This window comes from Eubalaena glacialis, chromosome 14 (assembly GCF_028564815.1).
Source record: "Eubalaena glacialis isolate mEubGla1 chromosome 14, mEubGla1.1.hap2.+ XY, whole genome shotgun sequence".
NCBI classification, from domain to species: Eukaryota; Metazoa; Chordata; class Mammalia; order Artiodactyla; family Balaenidae; genus Eubalaena; species Eubalaena glacialis.
This window is the reverse complement of record NC_083729.1, coordinates 49201066-49226322: the sequence shown is the minus strand read 5'-3', so window position 1 is coordinate 49226322 and position 25257 is coordinate 49201066. Positions and strand designations below refer to the sequence as shown.

At 38.6% G+C, this 25257-nt stretch overlaps 1 pseudogene; it reads left to right on the top strand.

The window, feature by feature from the left end:
- Window positions 1-267: 267 nt before the first annotated feature.
- Window positions 268-1128, top strand: LOC133105162 (small ribosomal subunit protein uS2B-like; annotated as a pseudogene).
- Window positions 1129-25257: the final 24129 nt, after the last annotated feature.

Genomic DNA, 25257 nt, shown 5'->3' with positions numbered 1-25257 from the left:
TTGTTCACAATTAGAAGAATTTTATGGTACTTTTCTTGGACCCTTTCTTTTGATACATTGTATTAGTTTCCTATTGCTGCTGTAACAAATTTCAATAAATTTTATGACTTAAAACAACACAAACCTAATATCTCACAGTCCTCCCAGTTAGAGTTACTGAAATCCAGGTGTCAGCAAGGATGTGTTCCTCCTTTCCGCACTACCCAGACAGGGGTCCATACGGCGTTGTTCTGGACTCCCATCCGAACTTAAAGGGAAACCTTCACAATGTCTGGAGCCCTTGATGTCCTGCAAGTGAAGGAGGAGGATGTCCTCAAATTCCTTGCAGCGGGAACCCACTTAGGTGGCACCAACTTTGACTTCCAAATGAAACAGTACATCTACAACAGGAAAAGTGATGGCATCTACATCATAAATCTGAAGAGAACCTGGGAGAAGCTTCTGTTGGCAGCTCGTGCCATTGTTGCCATTGAATTCCCAGCTGATGTCAGTGTTGTATTCTCCAGGAATACTGGCCAGCAAGCTGTGCTGAAGTTTGCTGCTGCCACTAGAGCCACTCCTATTGCTGGCCATTTCACTCCTGGAACCTTCACTAACCAGATCCAGGCAGCCTTCTGGGAGCCAAGACTTCTGGTGGTTACTGATCCCAGGGCTGACCACCAGCCTCTCACAGAGGCCTATTACGTTAACCTGCCTCCCGTTACTCTGTGTAACACAGACTCTCCGCTGTGCTTTGTGGACGTTGCCATCCTGTGCAACAACAAGGGAGCTCGCTCAGTGGGTCTGATGTGGTGGATGCTAGCCTGGGAAGTTCTGCACATGCATGCGACCATCTCCTGTGAACACCCATGGGAGGTCATGCCTGATCTCTACTTCTACAGAGATCCTGAAGAGATTGAAAAGGAATAACAGGCAGCAGCTGAGAAAGCTGTGGCCAAGGAGGAACTTCAGGGTGAATGGACCACTCCCGCTCCTGAGTTCACTACTACCCAACCTAAGGTGGCGGACTGGTCCAAAGGCATGCAGGTGCCCTCTGTGCCTACTCAGCAGTTCCCCACTGAAGACTGGTCTGCAGCCCCCACTGCTCAGGCCACTGAATGGGTAGGAACAACCACTGATTCGTCTTAAGCTGTTCTTCCGCAAACTCTTCAAATGCAAATAGGTTGATGGAAAACAGTTTCTTAAAAAAAAAAAAAAAAAAGAATGTGTTTCCTTCTGGAGGTTCTAGGAGAGAATCAAGTCCTTGCATTCTCTTTGCTGATGGTCCCTTCCCTCATTTTCAAATCCAACAGGGTAGCATCTTCAAATCTCTCTATTTCTCTCCTCTCTCTCTCTCTCCCCCCTCCTCCCCCCCGACCTCTGCCTCCGTCTTCACATCTTCTCTGACTCTCTTGCTTCCCTCTTATAAGCAGCCTTATGATTACATTGGGTCCACCCAGATAATCCAGGGTAATAATCTTGCCAAATCACATTTGCAGTCTCTTGAGCATGTAAGGTAACATCTACACAGGTTCTGGGGATTACGATATAGACTTCTATGTGTGTGCGTGGTGTTCGGGGGGCGTTATCCCACCTACCACATCCGCATATTGAACTCATCTCCTAGTTAAAATTCCCCTGCTTACACTGTTCTGTGTACTTTAAAAAATGAAGTGTTTTTGAAACATTTTCCCAAAAAATGACATGAAGAAATTTACACCCTTTTTGGGTCTTCACATAGAATGTAGCGCCAATCCTCTGGATACCAGGGCAGATCTTCTAGGAAGTGAATTTCTAGGTGTTGCAGAAGGAAACTGTTCACTGAGTCCAAATTTTCTTAGCACAGCACCCCCAAAAGTTCAGTTTCTCTAGCTAAGGGTAAAAGCTCTCTGAGTTCTACTGGATGGTACTCTGGGGAATATTTTTGTGTGCTGAACACAATTAAAATTATCATTCTTTTATTGCATTTATGCATATTAAAATAGAATATCAACTTAATATTTTGACTCTTAAAAGTTTTCCCCAAAAGGAGATCGTTACTCACGGTTCACACAGTGTGAAAGCCACGAATGTGTCCCTTGGCAGCCTGAGACTTACTGTGACTCTATTTCCGTACTGAATACAAATTCATTGAAAAATATATTCATTCCCCTATTCTCCCTGCATTGAGGTTTACGAATGAATAAATGGTGGGTTAGCAGTTCTAAGAATATTGGGGCAGGATCATAAGGACTTATGCCTGCTGGAAAGATCCTTTGGGGCAAGAGAGGTCTATTAGCCCATTCCATGTTTCCCAAGCTGAGGGAGAGGCCAGAGGGCCACATTCTGAGCTGAGAGGTTTTGAAACTTTGCTTTCCTTGGCCCTACAAAGCGTAAGCGTTCTGATATTTCTCTCTCTTAAGCTATTTAATGAGGAGGAAGAGAGACATTTTCCCCAGTACTGAGTGGAAATGAAGAGTAGATGAGAAGGTATGGCTGGAGGATTTCTAAACCCACAACTACACCCCAGTTTACTCCAAAGATGGAGACACTGTAGCATGAACAGCTGAAGTAGCATTTTGCTCTTCATTGAAGGTATTTTCTGCAAAGTTTTGGAAGAGTTATGAACTAGTGGGAAGAAACCACATATATAGGCCTTGATACACACACACACACACGCATATTTAGATTAATAAGTTCATGTTTTAATTAGCCAATGATACAGTGTCATATTATGAATAAACTGGCCATCAAGGATGAAGGAATGGAGTGAGGAAGAGGTTTCCTGGGCCTCAGAGACTCTGATAGGAGCCCAAAGCTGTTGATACTAGTGTTTGTGCAAGAAACGGTTTCATGAGATCAAGAAAACTCAACTCTTGCTGTGGCGTAGTCCTATAAGCTTATATTATCATTCAGGAAGTATATACCTTACATTTGACAGAAGGTTTTCAAACATCAGGACATCCGTGTTCTTGATCCAAATTCAGTGTCAGCAAAGATTGAGTCATCGCCTCTCATTGGCAGTTGTTGCTTTACTTTATAATACCTTTTATATTAGTTATCCTTTGGGGGCAACATGATGAACTTCAGATCTTTTATTGGCTTAGTGTTCTGTTTTGGTTTTTTTTTTAATATTTATTTATTTGGGCTGCTCCTGGTCTTAGTTGCGGCATGTGGGATCTTTGTTGCTGCATGCGGGATCTTTAGTTGCGGCATGTGGACTTCTTAGTTGTGGCACGTGGACTTCTTAGTTGCGACATGTGGACTTCTTAGTTGCGGCATGCATGTAGGATCTAGTTCCCTGATCAGGGATTGAACCCGGGCCCCCTGCATTGGGAGTGCGGAGTCTTACCCACTGGACCACCAGGGAAATCCCTCAGTGTTTTTTCTTTTTTTCTTTTTTTTTTTTAATCTTTATTGGAGTATAATTGCTTCACAGTACTGTGTTAGTTTCTGTTGTACAACAAAGTGAATCAGCCATATGCATACATATATCCCCATATCCCCTCCCTCTTGAGCCTCCCTCCCACCCTCCCTATCCCACCCCTCTATGTCGTCGCAAAGCACCAAGCTGATCTCCCTGTGCTATGCGGCTGCTTCCCACTAGCTAACTATTTTACATTCGGTAGTGTATATATGTTGATGCTACTCTCTCACTTCGCCCCAGCTTCCCCCTCCCCCACCATGTCCTCAAGTCCATTCTCTATGTCTACGTCTTTATTCCTGCCCTGCCACTAGGTTCATCAGTATCATTTTTTTTTTCAGATTCCATATATATGCATTAGCATATGGTATTTGTTTTTCTCTTTCTTAGTTCACTCTGTATGACAGACTCTAGGTCCATCCACCTCACTACAAATAACTCAATTTCGTTTCTTTTTATGGCTGAGTAATATTCCATTGTATATATGTGCCACATCTTCTTTATCCATTCATCTGTCGATGGACATTTAGGTTGCTTCCATGTTCTGGCTATTGTAAATAGTGCTGCAATGAACATTGGGGTGCATGTGTCTTTTTGAACTATGGTTTTCTCAGGGTATATGCCCAGTAATGGGATTGCTGGGTCATATGGTAGTTCTATTTTTAGTTTTTTAAGGAACCTCCATACTGTTCTCCGTAGTGGTTGTATCAATTTACATTCCCACCTACAGTGCAGGAGGGTTTCCTTTTCACAACACCCTTTCCAGCATTTATTGTTTCTAAATTTTTTGATAACAGCCATTCTGACTGGTGAGAGGTGATACCTCATTGTAGTTTTGATGTGCATTTCTCTAATATTTAGTGATGTTGAGCATCTTTTCATGTGTTTGTTGGCCATCTGTATGTCTTCTTTGGTGAAATGTCTATTTAGATCTTCCACCCATTTTTTAATTGGATTGTTTGTTTTTTTGATGTTGAGCTCCATGAGCTATTTGTATATTTTGGAGATTAATCCTTTGTCTACTGTTTCATTTGTAAATATATTCTCCCATTCTGAGGGTTGTCTTTTCATCTTGTTTATGGCTTCCTTTGCTGTGCAAAAAGCTTTTAAATTTAATTAGGTCCCATTTGTTTATTTTTGTTTTTATTTTCATTACTCTAGGGGGCGGGCCATAAAAGATCTTGCTGTGGTTTATGTCAAAGAGTGTTTTTCCTATGTTTTCCTGTAAGAGTTTTATAGTGTCTGGTCTTACATTTAGGTCTTTAATCCATTTGAGTTTATTTTTGTGTATGGTGTTAGGTAGTGTTCTAATTTCGTTCTTTTACATGTAGCTGTCCAGTTTTCCCAGCACCACTTATTGAAGAGGCTGTCTTTTCTCCATTGTATATTCTTCTCTCTTTTGTTGTAAATTAGGTGATCAATGTGCGTGGGTCTATCTCCGGTTACTCTATCCTGTACCATTGATCTATGCCAGTACCATACTGTCTTGATTACTGTAGCTTTGTAGTATACTCTGAAGTCAGGGAGTCTCATTCCTCCAGCTCCATTTTTCTTTCTCAAGATTGCTTTGGCTATTCTGGGTCTTTTGGGTTTCCATACAAATTGTAAAACTTTTTGTTCTAAATCTGTGAGGAATGCCATTGGTAGTTTGATAGGAATTGCATTGAATCTGTAGATTGCTTTGGGTAATACAATCATTTTCACAATATTGATTCTTCCAATCCAAGAACATGGTATATTTCTCCATCTGTTTATGTCATCTTTGATTTCTTTCATCAGTGTTTTATAGTTTTCTGAGTACAAGTCTTTTGCCTCCTTAGGTCGGTTTATTTCTAGGTATTTTATTCTTTTTGTTGTGATGGTAAATGGGAGTGTTTCCTTAATTTCTCTTTCTGACTTTTTATTGTTAGTGTGTAAGAATGCCAGAGATTTCTGTGCATTAATTTTGTATCCTGCAACCTTACCAGATTCATTGATTAGTGCTAGTAGTTTTCTGGTGGCATCTTTAGGATTTTCTATATATATTATCATGTCATCTGCAAACAGTGACAGTTTTATTTCTTCTTTTACAATTTGTATTCCTTTTATTTCTTTTTCTTCTCTGATTGCTGTGGCTAGAACTTCCAAAACTATGTTGAATAATAGTGACAAGAGTGGACATCCTTTTCTTATTCCTGATCTTGGAGGAAATGCTTTCAGTTTTTCATCACTGAGTATGATGTTTGCTGTGGGTTTGTCATATATGGCCTTTATTATGTTGAGGTAGGTTCCCTCTATGTCCATTTTCTGGAGAGTTTTTACCATAAATGGGTGTTGAATTTTGTCGAAAGCTTTTTCTGCATCTATTGAGATTATCATATTGTTTTTATTCCTTAATTTGTTAATATGGTGCATCACATTGATTGATTTGCATATATTGAAGAATGCTTGCATCCCTGAGAAAAATCCCACTTGATCATGGTGTATGATCCTTTTAACGTGTTGTTGGATTCTGTTTGCTAGTATTTTGTTTAGGATTTTTGCATCTACTTTCATCCGTGATATTGGTTTATTATTTTCTTTTTTTGTGATATCTTTTTCTGGTTTTGGTATCAGGGTGATGGTCACTTCATAGAATGAATTTGGGAATGTTACTCCCTCTGCAATTTTTTGGAAGAGTTTGAGAAGGAGCAGTGTTAGCTCTTCTCTAAATGTTTGGTAGAATTCACCTGTGAAGCCGTCTGGTCCTGGACTTCTGTTTGTTGGAAGATTTTTAATTACAGTTTCAATTTCATTACTTGTGATAGGTCTGTTTATTTTTTCTAATTCTTCACGGTTCAGTCTTGGAAAATCGTACCTTTCCAAGAATTTGTCAACTTCTTGGTGTTGTCCATTTTATTGGCATATGTTTATTTGTAGTAGTCTCTTATAATCCTTTGTATTGCTGTGGTGTCAGTTGTGATTTCTCATTTTTTCATTTCTAATTTTATTGATTTGTGTCCTCTCCCTTTTTTTTTCTTGATGAATCTGGCTAATGGTTTATCAATTTTGTTTATCTTCTCAAAGAACCAACTTTTAGTTTTATTGATCTTTGCTATTGTTTTCTTTGTTTCTATTTCATTTATTTCTGCTCTGATATTTATGACTTCTTTCCTTCTACTGACTTTGGGTTTTCTTTGTTGTTCATTCTCTAGTTGCTTTAGGTGTAGCGTTAGATTGTTTATTTGACATTTTTCTTGTTTCTTGAGGTGAGATTGAATTTCTATAAACTTGCCTCTTAGAACTGCTTTTGCTGCCTCCCATAGGTTTTGGGTCATCAAGTTTTTGTTGTCATTTGTTTCTCTGTATTTTTTTATTTCTTCTTTGATTTCTTCAGTGATCTCTTGGTTATTTAGTAGCATCCTGTTAGCCTCCGTGTATTGTGTTTTTTTCAGTTTTTTTCCTGTAATTGATTTCCAATCTCATAGCATTGTGGTCAGAAAAGATGCTTGATACGATTTCAGTTTTCTTAAATTTTCCGAGGCTTGAGTTGTGACCCAAAATGTGATCTATCCTGGAGAATGTTTCATGTGCACTTGAGAGGAAAGTGTATTCTGTGACTTTCAGGTGGAATGTTCTATAAATATCAATTAAATCTATCTGGGCTATTGTGTCATTTAAAGCTGTGTTCCCTTATTTATTTTCTGTTTCGATGATCTGTCCATTGGTGTAAGTGGGGTGTTAATGTCTCCTACTATTATTGTGTTACTGTTGATTTCCCCTTTCATGGTTGTTAGTATTTGCTTTATGTATTGAGGTGCTCCTACGTTGGGTGCATAAACATTTATAATTGTTATGTCTTCTTCTTGGATTGATCCCTTGATCATTATGTAGTGTCCTTCCTTATCTCTTGTAACACTATTTTAAAGTCTATTTTATCTGATACAAGTATTGCTACTCCAGCTTTCTTTTGATTTCCATTTGCATGGAATATCTTTTTCCATCCCTTCACTTTCAGTCTGTATGTGTCCCTAGGTCTGAAGTGGGTCTCTTGTAGACAGCATATATATGGGTCTTGTTTTTGTATCCATTCAACCTGTCTGTGTCTTTTGGTTGGGGCATTTAATTCATTTATATTTAAGGTTATTATCGATATGTATGTTCCTATTACCATTTTCTTAATTGTTTTGGGATTGTTTTTGTGGGTCTTTTTCTTCTCTTATGTTTCCTGCCTAGAGAAGTTTCTTTAGCATTTGTTGTAAAGCTGGTTTGGTGGTGCTGAATTCTTTTAGCTTTTGCTTGTCTGAAAAGCTTTTGATTTCTCCATCAAATCTGGATGAGATTCTTGCTGGGTGGAGTAATCTTGGTTGTAGGTTTTTCTCTTTCATCATTTTAAGTATATCCTGCCTTCCCTTCTGGCCTTCAGAGTTTCTGCTGAAAACTCAGCTGATAACCTTATGGGGATTCCTTTGTATGTTATTTTTGTTTTTCTCTTGCTGCTTTTAAATTTTTTTCTTTGAATTTAATTTTTGTTAGTTTGATTAATATGTGTCTTGGTGTGTTTCTCCTAGGGTTTATCCTGTATGTGACTCTCTGTGCTTCCTGGACTTGGGTGACTATTTCCTTTCCCATGTTAGGGAATTTTTCCACTGTAATCTCTTCAAATATTTTCTCAGACCCTTTCTTTTTCTCTTCTTCTGAGACCACTATAATTCGAATGTTGGTGCATTTAGTGTTGTCCCAGACGTCTCTGAGGTTGTCTTCAATTCTTTTCATTACTGTCTTCAATTCTTTTCATTCTTTTTCTTTATTCTGCTCCTCAGCAGTTATTTCCACCATTTTGTCTTTGAGCTCACTTATTCGTTCTTCTGCCTCAGTTATTCTGTTACCCATTCCTTCTAGTGTAATTTTCATTTCACTTATTGTGTTGTTCATCTCTGTTTGCTCTTTAGTTCTTCTAGATCTTTGTTAAATATTTCTTGTATTTTCTCAATCCGTGCCTCCATTCTATTTCCAAGATTCTGGATCATCTCTACTATCATTACTCTGATTTATTTTTCAGGTAGATTGCCTATTTCCTCTTCATTTGTTTGGTCTTGTAGGATTTTACCTTGTTCCTTCATCTGTGACATATTTATTGCCATCTCATTTTTCTTTTGTTTGATGAATGGGATTGTGTTCCTATCTTACTGGTTGTTTGGCCTGAGGCTTCCAACACTGGAGCTTGTAGGCTGTCTGGTAGAGCTGGGTCTTGGTGCCGAGTTGAGGACCTCCATGAGACCTCACTCTGATGAATATTTCCTGGGGTCTGAGGTTCTCTGTTAGTCCATTTGTTCGGATTCGGAGCTCCCACTGCAGGATATTTGGCCTGACCCCCGGCTTGTGATCCAAGATCCTGTAAGCCACATGGGGTGGCAAAAAAAAAAAATTAAGAAAAAAAAAAGGAAGAATAACAAAGTAAAAAATAAAATTAGACTAGGAAACTAACAGATATGTTAGAAAGAATATAAAAATAAAAATATAGGCGAAACAACAACTGGAATTCAAAACAGAACACAACAGTAAAAAAGAGGAGGAGAAAAAAAATGGTGGAAAAAGCCTTGGCTGTGGAAGGCGGGGCTTAAACAGGGGCGGGGCTTGGGCAGTGGGCAGGGCCTATGCTTAGCACCCACAGGGCTGGAAAAGGCCCTGGGAGTTGTGGGGGGTGGGGCTTAGGCTCAGCAGAACAGAAGGGTCCCAGGCGTGCCTCCTGCCTCTGGTCTCAGAGGGCAGGGGACCCCACCTAGGAGCCCAACAGGCTTCCCAGGCTGAGTGGGCAGGGTAAACATCCTCCGCTCCTCTACTGCTCCTCTGGTCCTGGAGGGCCCCTCCCACCCACATCTCCTGTTCTCCTCCTGGTCTCCCTCCTATGCCCCCAGGACTCATGCGGCCTGGAGGGGACTTTGGAGGGCAGGGGACCAGCCTGGGAGCTCAGTAAATTTCCCAGGGTCGAGTGAGCAGGGCCAATGCCCTCCGGTCCTCTTCCACTCCTCTGGTCCTGGAGGGCCCCTCCCACCTGCCTCTCCTGTTCTCCCCCCAGCCTCCCTCCTATGCCCCCAGGACCAAGCGGCCCAGGGGGGGCCTCTGAGGGTATAAGACCCAGCCCAATTGGGCAGGGGAAATACTGAGTGTGCTCCCCCTTGATCTGAGCCCCAGAGGGTCCCTTCAGGTGTGGGAACCCCTCCCCCATCTCAGCCACCCCTCAGGGGCACTGGTCCTGTCCGGCCTCCACTTCTCCTCCCCCCACATCTTACCGGTTCGCTTGGGGGTTCCTTCTGTCTCTTTGGGCATTGAGGTCTCCCACCAGCATCTGGCAGGCACCCTAGTTGTGTGGAGACACGAACCCCGCATCTTCCCACACCGCTGTCTTGACTCCTCAGATGTCCCTCAGTGTTTCTAATTGACAGCAATCTTTGTTTCTCTTTTGATGCTCAAATTGTCATAGTTTGAGAAGTAGGAGCCCCATCAAGTCCGTTCTTGTAGTCATTTTCATACATCTTTAAAAGTTAACCTTGCTTTCTAATATCAGCAAACTATTCCAAGACAGTCTTCAGTTCTCCTGCACTGAACGTGGACTCAGTGGCTCTCTAAAGTGCCCTGATTATCTTTGGTGGAGAATAATGTTAAAGCCCAGACTCTGTATACTAGTGCTGCAGACTATATTGTTTCACAGGAGAACTGGCAGTAGATCCGAGTGACAAAAGAAAAGGGGCAATTTAAATCAGAGAAATAATTAGAAGAATCTCCAATTCCACAAAAAGGTCATTATTTCAATTTTGGTCTTTACTAAGGTTATTTTTCGCTTTCTCTGGTATGAGTGCTTCCTCATCTAAAATCCCTCCTCTCTTTTTATTTTTTTATTTTTTATTTTTTTTCCCCCTCTCTTTTTATACCAACTTTAATAATAGTTTATAACTCTAGTTTGATAGTCATAGTTTGATATAACAATTACACATTATCATACCAAACCATATGTTTTTTTTTTTTAATTAATTAATTAATTTATTTATTTTTGGCTGTGTTGGGTCTTCGTTTCTGTGCGAGGGTGTTCTCTAGTTGTGGCGAGCGGGGGCCAGTCTTCATCACGGTGCGTGGGCCTCTCACTATTGCAGCCTCTCTTGTTGTGGAGTACAGGCTCCAGACGCGCAGGCTCAGTAGTTGTGGCTCACGGGCCCAGTTGCTCCACAGCATGTGGGATCTTCCCAGACCAGGGCTCAAACCCGTGTCCCCTGCACTGGCAGGCAGATTCTCAACCACTGCACCACCAGGGAAGCCCAAGCCATATGTATTTAAAGTGAAGATTTGACCCCAAATTTAGAACTCTGTTTTCCTTTTTCACTCTAGGTCCAAGCATCTTGAATGGATGCAGGTCAAAATCATCTAACATTAACCTCACCAAATTTCTGAAAACAGAAAAAAAAAAAAAAAGAACTTCTAATTTCCTTCTGGAGCAACATTTACAAAATAAATAATTCAGAATACACTGAGATATAGGATCCACATAAAATTATGTATAATCGTTGAATGATAATAAAGGGTGTAATGTAGGCAAATATAATCTTTTGTAGTTCTATTTAAGTTTCACTTTTAGTACTCTATAAGAACTATTTTTTTATTTCTCTTATAATGTTGTATAATGTTTATTTCTGCTTTTAAAAAGACATTCAGATAATTGTAGATATTCATTATTTCAATATTCTAATGAGTTAACTTTCCCAAATCTAATTATAGTACCAGAATAAATAAACAAAATGATAATAAAAATTATCAGGCATTTTAACCAAAAATTTTATGTGCGACAGCTTTTGAAGGGCTTTTTAACTGCTTAGACACACGTGTACATGCACATCCTCACACAGAAACAATGTATATCTCACATCTGCACATCTAGATTGCAACATACTTCACATGTATTTTTTTTTTTTTTTTTACACATGTATTTTTATGTTTTCATTACACTTACATATTTCTTTATTTCAAGTTAGGAAGTGGTCTACTTGAGGTCCAGTAATTTCCCTCATGTAGGTTTCATTTTCACCAAAATATAAATGGGCAAACCAGACTTCCAATTTGCTGCTTATGATTATATTGATGTCTCTTCCTATGTTTGTGTATTTCCACTGTTCTACCTTATTCCATTGTTTGACTATATTGCAATTTCTGTGTTCTACTAATGAACACTTATGCAGTTCTCCATTTTGCTATCATAGACACTGCTGCAATGACCATTTTAATACTTGACTCCTGAGACAAAAAACATAAAAGTTTATGTAGATTATATTCTTGGGTCTTATGATATATTTATTTTCAAATTTACTAGAAAATCTCAAATTGCTTTCTAAAGTAGTTGTACCAGTTTGCAAGTTTATTTAAACACATCATTGTGGTTTTAATTTTCATTTTCCTGACTACCAGTGAGCTTGAGTAGCATTTCAAATGATTTTTTTTTTTTTTGCCAATCATATTTCCTACTTTGTGAAATACCTGTTGGCACCTGTTGCCAATTTTTCTATTGGGTAATCTGCCCTTTTTTATTGATAATAATTAATTCTTAACTGCCCATGGATGTCTCCAGCAGAGACCTCCAACACTACCTGAAAGATCTAAACTGCATCAAATGCACTAGAATTCATTGCCATCCCACTAGTAGACTCTGCTACTCTCTTTTCCTCAAAAGGCCTCCTGTCTCCTTAGTTGAGAAGTCTGGGAAGCCCAGGTCCTTCCTCCCATCAGTCTTGGGGAAGAACTTAGTAGATATTCTTTGTCAGGGATTGAGCACCCTCATAGATCCTTAATCTAAGCCTAGAATATTTCCTTGCTGACTCTCTGGATCTTCTTTTATTTCTAGCAAAATGGGGGAAATCTTCCTTTTGACAGGGACTTGTTTGATTCTCATCCACCTCTGTCTCGTTGCCTCTCTCAATTTAACAGGGTTTGTTCTGGGCATTGTGACTACTTCCAGTGCAGGCCGTGGGGCCATGCCTCCACTTGTGGCCACTCATGCCTCTATCTCTGAGTGCAAAGCTGTTCCCATACTCTCCTCCTCTCCCACGTACCTGGTACTGCTATATCCTGTCAAGTCCTTCACAAGATGGCAGTCTTCTTCTTCTCAACTCCTAATTTTTCCCCACTAGTATTAACGTTTTATTAAATTTTCTGATTTCACATATTCTTACTGATTGACCTACTAGTTGTACTCCTCTAATACAATATATTTTCCCTCGGTAAAACTCTAAAGTGACCCAGATGTGAGAGAGGGAAGACGTTCTCAGGTTTGTAGCCTTGGAGAAATCAGGCACATCTCTAGCCATCCACTTTATCTCACTTGACTTCAATCCAGCCAAGTTTTCTTCTTCCCTGAATAAAATCCTATTCAAAACACAGTAGTTATGAAAGGAAGAGATCAAGGTGGCAGAGTAGGAGGACACAGAGCTCATCTCCCGCCACAAACATCAAAAATACCTCTACATGTGGAGCAGTTTGCACTGAAACAAACTGGAGACTGGTAGAATGACTCTCATACAACCAAGGCTGTAACATGGAGTCAGGTAGGAAGGGAAGAGAAGTGATGAAGTTGGGACCTGTGCCCCTTGGAGGGGACACAGAAGAGGAGGGGGATTACACTGAAGCGAAGATCCTCCCTGGGGAGTGAGCAACTTGGACCACGTATTGGGTGCCCACGTCTGGGGCCCAACACTGGGAGGGATGAGTCCCCTTAGCTCATTTGAGAACCAATGGGACTGACAGCAGGGCTGTAAGAAGCCTAAACTCCGCTTGTGAAACACATGCACATGCTTGCTTACTCCTGAAACAAGGCAGAAGCAGGCTAAAACTGCCTGGGACTCTGGCTGGTTTCCCAGAACTGCCCCAGCGTTTGCCCCAGCCTGATCTGAGTGCCCGCTCCAGCCCATTTTGCTCCATGGTACAGCTCCACACTAGGGCGAAGGCTGCTGCAGCTGAGGAGACTATGCAGTTGTAGGAGACAGAGCCGGTTTGACGCAGCACAGCAACAATGGTGTTCGTGGGGGTGGCAGATTGGGAGCGGTCTGGCGCTCTGACTGGTGCTAGGACCATGCCAACGTGCATACCAGCCCACACTGAGTGCCCACTCCAGCCCTTCATGCTCCTCCGCATGAGGGTGAAACTGCCTCCACTGAGGAGAGTATGCAGTTGAGGGGGACAGAGCCAATTCATACCTGATGCTCAGGGCTTCTGCTCCTGCAGCTGGGGAGCCGCACCCACCCCCAACAAGGTGATACTGGCCACTGAGCAGAGGAGAAGCTCAGACTTACACTTGGCTCTGGCTCTAGCCTCTGCGTCTCCAGCCCTACTTCCTACCAAGGTGATAGCTGCCAGCACACCCTGGGGGAAGACATGACTTGTGCTCACTGCAGATCCAGCTCTCCCACCAAAGCCACTGGGCACACGCAGACTGAATAGGAATGCTCCCTCACAAGGACACTCCTTCAAGACTGGGATAGGAAACTGTTTCACTTAATTTTATAGAGACAGAGAAAGTTAAGCAAAATGAAAAGAAAGAGGAATTAGTTTCCAATGAAAGAACGAGAAAAAGATCCTAAAAAAAAAAAAAAAAGCTAATAAAACAGAGATAAATAATTTACCGGATAAAGAGTTTGAACCATTAGTAATAAAAATGCTAACTGAACTAAGGAAAAGAATAGATGAACACAGTGAGAATTTTAACAAGGAACTAGAAAATATAAAAAAGAACCAGTCAGAACTGAAGAATACAATAACTGAAATGAAAAACACACTAGAAAGAATTAACAACAGACTAGGTAATACAGAAGAACACGTCAGGGATCTGGAAGATGGAACAATGGAAATAACCTAATCACAACAGCAAAAAGTAAAACAAATTAAAAAATGTGAACAGTTTAAGGGACCTCTGAGATAACGTCAGGCATACCAACATTCACAATATAGGAGTCCCAAATGGAGAAGAGAGAGAGAAAGGGATTGTAATTGTATTTGATGAACTTATGGTTGAAAACTTCCTGAGCCTGAAGGAAACAGATATCCAGGCAAGGGAAGCACAGAGTGTCCTAAACAAGATGAATCCAGCTTTTTTTGAAAAGGAAAGAAATGCAGAAAAAAAACCAAGATAAATGAAGACTGAGTGAATAGTTGCATAGACCCATATCCATAGAGGGCAGAAGATATGATTGACAACAGGAAAATTAGTGAGCTGTAGAAACATGAAACTCACATGCATTCTAGAAAAGAGAAAAAAAAAGGAAATGAGGGGGAGAGAGGAAAAAAAAAACTAGGAAATAGAATAACAGCAACACAGGGAAGAAAAATGATCATGTCAGAAATAGAGAGCGCTAAAATGAACAGTTAATGAAAGAATTTGTAAGGGAAGGACTGGGGCATCATACAAGGAAAGATATATAGCATCAGGGGTTGGTCCTGCCCATAGCCTATTAGACTCAGATGGCTGGATCCTTCAGTTTGGATTTTATGTTGGAGTATTGGCAAAGGACGGGGTACTAGCCCTCATTTTAGACCCCACTAAGGTATATTCAGGTTGGATTATATAAAGCATCAGGGATGCTTTAAAGCAATAATATTAGCTCTTCCTGTTTTTCCCTAAAACCCCAGTTTAGGACTTGGACAACATTTTTAGACAATATATTTTACATCGAAGACTGTCCCAGAGAGAAATATAAATATCCACAGTGTAAAAAGCAATTTATTTTTATCCATAAAATTATGAAATTTTCTACACATATATCTTTTACATAAGTAGAGGCCATGGCTATGTATTCATTTTCAGAAAAAATACATGTCATGCATAAACAGATAGTATGGCACACACACACATCCTAGAGAAGAAAGATGAGGCTTAAGAAGAGACAGAGAAACAGGCAAAGGTGAGGAAGATGGGAGTGGAACAGATACACGTGTCCTGAAAGGAGACAGACAGCTTCAGGCCTTGTCTTTCTACTAAAATATTTCAATATTCTGGCTTATTATCTGTCCAAGCCACGATCTACACTGCTATTAGAATCATCTTTGCAGAAATCTGATTATATAATTGTCTTGCTTCATTACTTTCAGTGCCTCCTGTATTCTCTTGAATAAAGTCAAAATCTCTTAGCTTGAGCTTTTTTTCTGAAAACCTACTTTCCCCCTCTTTTTCCCCTTTACTATCACTACACACATATCACTATCACTGTACCCTTTAGCTACAGTAGGAGTAGTAAAGAGCTACTTGCCATTTCTTTCAAGCATGCTATTACCTCTGTGTTTACTATTCTTCTTATTTTTTCTTTAACAGAGTTATGCATGAACATAAAAAACAAAATGGTTCTATATCATTTATTGGGACCAAATAAACTTTATTGCCATTCCTCCTATTCCCACTCCAGAGACAGCCACTTTCATCTCTACTGATTAATTATTTTGGTAATGATCTTAATTTCTAAATAAAATGCTTGTATTGTTGCATCTTGATTTTTTAGTTTTAGTCCTTATTAGCTGACCTTTCCCTTTAAATAAGAATTTAGATCTTTTTAGTTTTCCTGTTGCTATCCCCACCACACATGAATGCTCCCCCTATTCAATAATGTTATATGGAAATTTTTATAAGATACTATTCAGTATTTGCATTATTATGATAATGTAAACCCTATTCACAGGTGAACCAGTTAACAAACCATAGCTAATAATTGTCATGATTTTATGTACTCATCAGTAACTAACTCTGCCAATTTCCTGAATCTCCTCTGAGAGCGTTTAGTTATTTCACATATTCTATCCTTTTCATCTTCCTGCCTCTTCTAATCTTGGTTGCCCTCTTTATTTGAAGCTCAGCTGTCATGCTAGACTCTCCCTTCACGTATATTCAAGGATTCCCTTCAGCTGCAGCCTATGTTTGATTTTCTATTTCCTGATATCTCATGCCTTCCTTTTTCTTAGTTTATATCCTCATCTTGGTGGAGCACATCCTTCAGTAACTTCCTGTGAATGTGTGCATGGGAGGTAACTTTTTTGAGACCTTGTATGTTTGAAATTATTTTTTATCTCATCCTGATTCATAATTGAAAATTTAGAAATGTGTAGAACTCTAGGTTAGAAAGAATTTTTCTTCTGGATTTTGGAGGCAGCTGTGCAGTTAAACATGACTGGGGAAAGACACACAATCAAACCGATTGGTCTCACTTAAAATTCATGACCATGACCCTCAAATGACCAGAGAATCACACTGTATTTCTAAAGCCCATTTACTCTCCTGCTCTCCTAAATACTTACTTCACACCCCTCCTTTCACCTCATATCCCCTATATTGCCTCTCTCCTCACTCTCAGCTAGTGATCTTACTGACAACTTCACTGAGAAAACTGAAGCAATCAGGATGCCCCACAGTGTCCCACAACTATGTCTACCCACCTACTGATCCAACTGCAGGGCATTCCTGCCTTGACCAGAGATGGACTGATGAACCATCTATTCTCTGTTCTAAAGCATTGTCTTCCACTTGTACACAAGATCCAGTGTTCTCTATCCTACTCAAGAATATCTTTTAAAAGATTTTCCCCCCTCTCTCTCTTACATGGTCATATTTTCCCTCTCAAATGAATCAGTCCTGTCTGCACAGAAACTTTGTTTCTCTCATTTTAGAAAAAAACAAGATAAAAATTTCTCTTGACCCCATTCAAGCTCTTATCCCTTTGCTGCCCTTTATAGCAAAATTCCTGGGAAGGTTTTCTACTCACACTGTCTCCCATTTCTTCTTACATTCTATGATACTCATTCTAACTAGGCTTTTGCTTTAGTCTGCACCTGGAAGTTTCTCTTTTCGATAGAAATTATAGCCTCCACGTTGCTAAGTCCACTTTTTAATTCTTGGTTCTTATCTGGCTTGATCTGTCACTCCTTCCTCCTTGATAGTATTTCTTCTCTTGGCTTCATGGACACCACATGCTCTTGGTTTTCTTCGTTCGGTCAAGCCGAGTGGTCTCAATCTCGTTTGCTGATTTCTACCCTTGCTCACCCTCCTAATATTGAAGGTAATCTTCTTTTCTTCCTTAGCTACATTTGTCCAGCTCAGTTAATGGCAACTCCACCTTTTCTGTGGATTAGGCTAAAACTTTGGCTTCAACCTTGAATCTTCTCATACACTCCACATCTAATACAACCAGAGATCTCATAACCATACCTTAAAAATATACACAGAATGTGAAATGTCTCAATTGTAACTACTTGCTTTGAGACACAATCATCTCTTGCCTGAGTTACTGCAGCAGTCTTCTAATTGGTCGTCTTGACTCTACCCTTGCTGTCCTTTCAGTTGTATTATATTCTGAATACAATATAGAGTGAATCTTAATAATTAAAGTCAAACCATGCTATTCTTTTACTCAAAATGGTTACTATTTCATTCATATGAAAGTCTGAATCCTTGTTAGGCTCAAGATGACCTTCACACCACCTTTTCCATTGTTACACGCTATCACTCTGCCAGTTCCCACTTTAGTTTTTGCATAGGATGCTCCCTTTATCTTATGTGCTCTTACTTCATCTTCTTCAAGACTTTGTTAAAATGTCACCTTTACAGTGAGGTCTATCTTCCCTCTGTTAAATGTAATCTCTGTGAGTTAGGATTGTTCATGTGTTTGTCACAAATGTGTTCCAAACCCATACAACAATGTCCGGTACATAGTTGAATCCCAATACATATATTTTGTTTGTTAAATGAATGTATTGCTCCATTGCCTTCCATTTTCCAGTGTTTCTGTTAAGTCAAAAGCCATTCTGGTTCTTGATGGTATGAAAAGATGGAGATTGGGAATGGGGGAATGGTTGACCCCAGAGTCAAGCCATAAAGACAATTCTAAGCAATATTAGTGAAAAGAATTTACTCCCTCCCAGAAGGACCATTTTCACTACTTCTCCTCCCTATCCTTGGTACACCCCAAAGGCTCTTGATTATTTTTTATACCCTGCTTTTTGTTTGTTTGTTTTTAAGCTCTGTGTACTTTTACGGACTTCTAAAATTTAAGATGTGTTTGATGTGAATCTATTTTCAACAGTTAAGATAGGTTGGCACTTTAGATTTTCAATTTCATGGCCTTCAACTCAGAGGTTTTCCTGAATTATCTTCTTGATAATTTCCTTTCCTCCATATTTCCTTACTATCTCTTTCTTAAATTATTATTTTTCAATTAGTGGACCACTTGGTTTTCCTCTAATATCTTTTCTCCTTTATTTTCTTTCACTTTGCCTTTTGCTCTACTTTCTGTGAGATTTCTTAAAGTTTACCTACCAAGCCTGCTATTATTTTATTATGCTATCGTATTTAAAATGATATTTTCAAGAGCTTTTTTTTTGCCCCTTGTATTATCCTGGTCTAAATTTGTGGTTGCAATTAAGTCTCTCTTCTTTCTGTTAATGTTAATTACAGGATTTAGTTTTTAATATTTTAAAATTAATTTATATTCTTCTAAGTGTTCTTTTTGAGTAGATTCTGTTTTGACAAAGTTGCTTTTATTTTCTTATTTATTTAAAATTTTTAATCTTTATGTTTCCTCAAAAGTCTGCAAATCCATGATTGGGGCTAAACACTGATGCAATTTTGAGCATGTGTGAGAAATGCTCAAGAATATTGCTTTTTCATTTAGTTGGGGAACTTCAAATACCTCTCTTTTGAGGTCTTTCCACTGAGCCAGTCATTTTCTCTAAGGCTTTGAATACCCAGTATGGTTAGTTGCCAATATTCTTGTAGCAAAGTAGAAGAACAGGGTCAAGAACCTCATCATCTGCTGTTCACGTGGTTTTTAATTCCTCTGTTTTCAGTACATTACAGTCACTTTCAGCTTGGTCTGTTCTTCCCCAGAAAACCTCTGTTTTATCTCCTTCAGCAAATGAAACATCATTCTTGCAACACTGAAGGAAAATCAATTGGCCAGCTATACAGACAGGTGAAGGAGATCCAAGAATCTGTTTATAAAACAGACTTTTAACAAATTGTCATTACTTCAGCCTCTCCCTGCTATCCTTCTCTCCTTCAGGCAGCCCAGACAGGTTAAAACATTGCAAAGAAGGTCTACTTTGCTCTCTCCAGTTTGAGAGAGGGAACTGGGCACTGGGCTGCCACCTCCTCCAGGTTAAGACGTGCTAGGGAGAGGGTGGGGCAAAGGCAGGGAAAAAAACACCACAAAATTCCTACCTTTTTGAAGGTGGGTTTTCCTTGATTTGCCATTTGCCCGGTTGCTATAAGCCTTTGATTGACCCAGGCTTCTATGAGGATACTTCAGCCAATTTCTGGTTGTGTTTGATGTTTCTGTGGACATGAGCTTGGAGTTTCTTAGTTCACCATTTTGCTGATGTTCTGTAGAACCAACTCTTGGTTCCTTTTAAATAGTTTTCAAATCTCTAATCAAAATACTTTCTTTTAATTTCTTATATATTTTTTCCATAATTAATTTAATGTCTTTGTCTAAAAAGTCATTATTATAGTTCCTGTGATCTTTCTCTCTACTAATTTGTATCTTGATTTCTATCAAGTCTTGCCTCCCTAAAACTCTTGCTGTTTTTAAAAATTGAATTCTAGATTGTATATAAAAATTTGTGAATATGATTTCAATCCTACAGTGTTATCTTTATTTATTGAGGATTTACTTTGCTTCCTCTGCTTATGAAAGACAGCTAAACTAGGGGCAAATTCAATCAAGGGTCAAGAAAACTCAAACTGGGGCTTTATGAGGTCTAATCTATTACTGATTCCTCTTTGCATATAGGGAGAATGCCTTCAGGATCTCACTCAAAGCTCAGATTATTTACCAGTATTCTATTTTTGATTTTAACATGTCTCAAAGTCCAATTTTTGTCTTTCTAGCCCCCAAGAGTCCTAAAAGTGCCTAATTTCTCACCCTCTCAGCAGGCCTTATGATAATTTAAAAAAAAAAAAAAAAAACTGAAAGGCTCATTTCTCCAGGTTTTCTTCCTCCAGGATCATGCCCCTGCAAATTATAAATGATACCTTCAAAGACATGTTTTATTTTATTTTATTTGTAAAAATTGTCTATCTTTATTAGTTTTTCTTGGTGGGAAGATTTGACCTCCATTGCATTTGATTTTGAAAGCTTTAGAAAAATGCATTAGATAGATCATTTAACTAGCCACAAAAATCTCCAGAATATACAAAATTTCTAAAGTTCCAGATTATTTTGAAAATTCGTAAATAAATTATTTATATTTTTTATATTAAAACCATATCCTTAGGGTTTCTGAAATATAACTAATAGAAACATCTCCATAACAGTCCCTGTTGAGCCAGAGAGTAGTTATTAATATTGATTGACCTCTTTCTTTCTAAAAAGTATCCCAGTATGGACGATAAAGTGTATGGTCACCTTATGTATCAAAATAAATAGATAAATAGATTTCACTTAATAACTTTATGTTGCCGGAAGCTAAATGGAAATATTTAATTTTGAGTATACAGATGTAGTATATTGTGAAATACATGTTTTAAATGTATGGACAGTTGACTATATCACTTTTTCTTGTTTATTATGTCATGCGTCTCATCATCTTTCAATATTTTTGCTGGCTACCCTTAGTCATTAGGAAAACTGATAAATGTAAGGTTTTATAGCTTTTTAAAACAAAATATAAATAACATTAGATACTTACATTGTATGTAATGATAATAAGTAAGCGATATTTTTAGTTTTGTGTGCATGCGCAACCAAGAAGTTGGGGAAAAGTCTCACAAGTGAATTTTGCTAGTATATGATTTTATTGCCTTAACTTTAATTTTGGGGACATATGTTTTATCCTACATTACATTTTACTAGAATTCAACCATTTCTTAAAACAAAAAGCATATAAAGAGCTGTATACATAAAGATGCATCCAATCCCCAAAGACCATAAATACTTTATAGAGTCATGAGTCAAGTGGTTGATATTTCTTGCAGGGTAAAATGGTTCAGTTCAAATTTTTAAATGCACTTGAAAAAAGCCAATCAGTTTCTGAGTGACTCTCAACCCTGGTTTTACATCAGAAATATGTACAGATTTGTGTGTGTGTGTGAGAGAGAGAGACAGACAGACGGACGACATTCTTAGGTGTGCTGTGGAGACATGTTACTTTTTAAAAGTTTACAGGTTCTCTCTGATGTGCATCCACAGATGGAAGTGTCTGTAGCATGAGCGTGTCAGGTTCAACTCTTCCACTGAGGCAATTGGCCACAGGTGAGAAGACATTTTTGAGTCAGATGAACATATTTTTCTGAACACAGAGGTTGTTCCAATAACTAAAGTGAATCATCTAACATCTGTGTCACAAAACCAGGTGCCCAAGCCTGATTTGAGAAATCCCAATAAAAGAAATCTCTCTTATTGGGAGTTTAAGTAATTAATCTTATAAGAACACATGCACATACACAAGAATACAGAGGTAGAAAGTTGAATCTAGAGCAGTGAACAGAAACACAGACTATGATGGGAGAAGCAAAAGGAGAGCGAGTGGGGGTGAGAGCAAGAGTGAGAATGAGAAGAGAGCTCTTAAGCATAATATAGAGAGCATCAAATACCCACATCTTATGGGAGGACATGATAATCATATCTCCGGATCTGTACTTGGGTCAGGAGGCTTGCAGTTATAACAAGGAAAGAAGTTGTTATTTTAGGAATTTATAAGGACTGTATGCAGCTACCTGACCAGCTTGGGGCATATTTTTATATTCTTGTGTATTTTTATATGACCTGAAGTAACCTGAGTATAACCTATTTTTTGAAACTTGAATTACACTAATAACAGAATTCATAACAGAATTATGAATGAACATGTCTTTAAAATTAGAAATGAGTGTTATGTGGGAAGAGTAAGAGGTAACAGATGTGAAAATACCAAAAGGAAGCAATATTTAAATGAGATATTTTACATTTTAAAGAGACTCTGTCTTCATTTAGAATAGAAAAAATTTATGTTGCTTTGAAATAAATCACTGGGTCACAATTTTAATAGATAAAATATGATAGTTCTGCCTCAAAAATATATCCTTCAAATCACTTCTATTTTTCATTTATACTTTGCCATCCTGGTACAAACTACATGGTCTATTGCAGCAGACTTATCAGGGGTCTTATGCTTCCTCTCTTGTCCCCAAAGTCTGTTATACATATGAGAATGAGAGTGATGCTCTGAATTTACTTATCAGATTGTATCACCCCCAGACATAATACTCTCCAATTGCTTGACATTTGCGGTAGAACAACCTACAGACTTCTTGACCATAGTCTGACATGCACTCCCTAATGCAGCACCTGCCCTCCTTTGTGACCTAAACTCGTACAATTCTCTCCTTTTTCCTGACATTCTGGCCTCACTGATTGTTCTTTCTGTTCTTAACTCATGCCAACCTCATCACTGCCTTGAAGGCTTTGCTTTAGCGTTTCTATCATCCTGTGTTACTCTTTCTCTAGATCATAGCATGGTTGGTTTCTTCTCATCATTTAGTTTCCACAGAGAAGCCTTTCTGCCCACCTCATCTAAGGGGCCACCCATCTCGCCAGAAACTCTCTATCCCCTTATACTTTTGGTGTATTCATAGCATTTATTATTATTTGAATTTATTGCATTTATTTTTCATGTGTTTAATATAAATTTTCCTCTTCTAGAGTATAAACTCCAGTAAGGTTGGAACCTTGTCTATCTTCTTCATCAATACAGTCACCTTCCTAGAATTATAACTACATAATCAAAGTCTGATAAATGTTCCTTAAATGAAAAGCATGTCAGAAATTAGTTGGCTTATATATGTACCTGGAACTGCTTTTATAGGCTTGTTTTTCCCACTGCATTTCTAATTCCACTCTTTTTTTTTTGTCCTTCATAGTAGAATTGTTTACCTTCTTCATGACACTAAGGTATTCTAGTATATTGAAAATGTGATTCATTGTGTACAAGCCTTTTCTTAAATTTTTTTTTTTCCCCACAGAGCACTATGTTATAAATGGGATATATTGCTTTCTAGGTTGATGTACAAATGTTAACTTGGGACATCTTTTCATTGTTGTCCTGGGTTAAAGTTACTGCTTCTTACTTTCCAAGCCTTTGTTTCTTTCTTCTTATTATTTCTTTCTTATATTCTTCTTTAAAGAAAGATACTCAAATACATCTTACAAAGTTTTATTTCCTTGTTCAAATGATTGGAAAGTCTAATTGAAACTTCAAGTCTAATTTAAACCAGGTAAACAAGCTATCTATGATAATATAGAACCCATTGTGACAGATCTGTGTTGCCTGTGAGAAAATTTCAAACCCGTCTTTTGAAATGTTTGTATCAGGGAGAACTTTTTGTGGCAGCTTTAACAATCTTCTCAATACTTTCCCTTCTGTTTTCATAAGATTGCTTATTCACTAAATGCAATGGCAGTGCTCTTCATAATTAATAAGCTCTTCTCTGTAAAAGCACATGTTGTCAAGGCCCCAAAGAGTAACATAGATTTTTCCTGGGAGTCAGCCTGAATTCTTCAAATCTGGCAAATGTGAACCAAACCAAACTGTAAAAATGCAGTTCTATCTAGTTTGTATTCTATGGAAAATCTCCCTGCTCCACGCCTCTCTTTCTCTCTGTACCTCACCACCACCCCACTGTTGGAACATGGTACTTTACTGTAATTTCTTGTCTAGTATCACTATCTAAAAATTTTCTTCAAACGTTTAAATTCTGTGAAGGCAGGTACCAGGCCAGTTGTACTTACTATCTACAGCACTGAGCATAGCCTTCTGAAACATAGTAAATATTCACGGACTATCAACTAAATGATTTAATGAAGAAAGAATGGTAGATAGATAGGCTAACTCTTGCTGTTTTTCTATTTTGTTTGTTTTGACTTTAGCCAGTGTATCTTAGAGACATTCTCCTGGTGGGATATTTAACAGTTTAAAGAAAATGTTAACCATGGACAAAATGTAAATCCAAAGGCAGGAATTCAGTAATTATTGAAAGCAGCATTAAGCCCACCAGTGTTAAAGCTGAAAATAATTATCTTTTGATGCCTGCGATATTGCTAATGTGAAAATGTGGAGAGTGCCAAAGCATACGGAGAAATTCAGAGAAATATAATTTAGTGGTAATCCTGTTACTATTTTATGTGAGGCCTTGTATTATAACCTCGTTAGCTCAAAGAGGATATATTCAGGACATGTTCTTCTGAATCAGGGTTCACATAGGAATAAGCAGGAAAGCCCAACACCTCTTGTATAACACGTTTCTGCAGATGGTGTTGATAGCGGTGCTCTTCTCTTCCACCTCCCTTTGCTCCATACAGAAGGCAGTTTATAGATGGTATTTTGCTAGTCTCAGGTCTCCAATGAGTATTCATCATAGCAGACATTTTCAAGAGGATCATTGCATCCTTAGCCATTCATTGAAGGCCCCTAATGAGTTAGCTGACACAAAGAGTTGGGAAAACAACTTACCTTGCCAGCAAATGGGATCAGATCTGTCAACGATACCAATTTGCCCCACATGCTGCAGCACCTGCTACAGTAAAAGAAGATATAATACAATTGCTATTGGGAGGAGATGTCCAACCAGGGACTACAGCAGGAGCTTCCACACCTGTTGGCAGTGGAAATCTGTCATCTTCTATCTGTGCTCAGTGCTTTGAGAGAGTCATACACATGAGATTCTCATAGGATTAGCAATGCCTTCCTTTGGAAACTTTACCAACATGTACTTATAAGGAGACATATTGAGAAAGTTCAGTAAAACTGTGTGATGCTACTGAACCCCTAAAAAAGAGTTGATAGTTTGGTTCATTCAGTAATCAATCAAGATTGGTCTGTATTATCAAGTCTACTAAGATAATTGTAATATAACTTTTCGTGTGTTT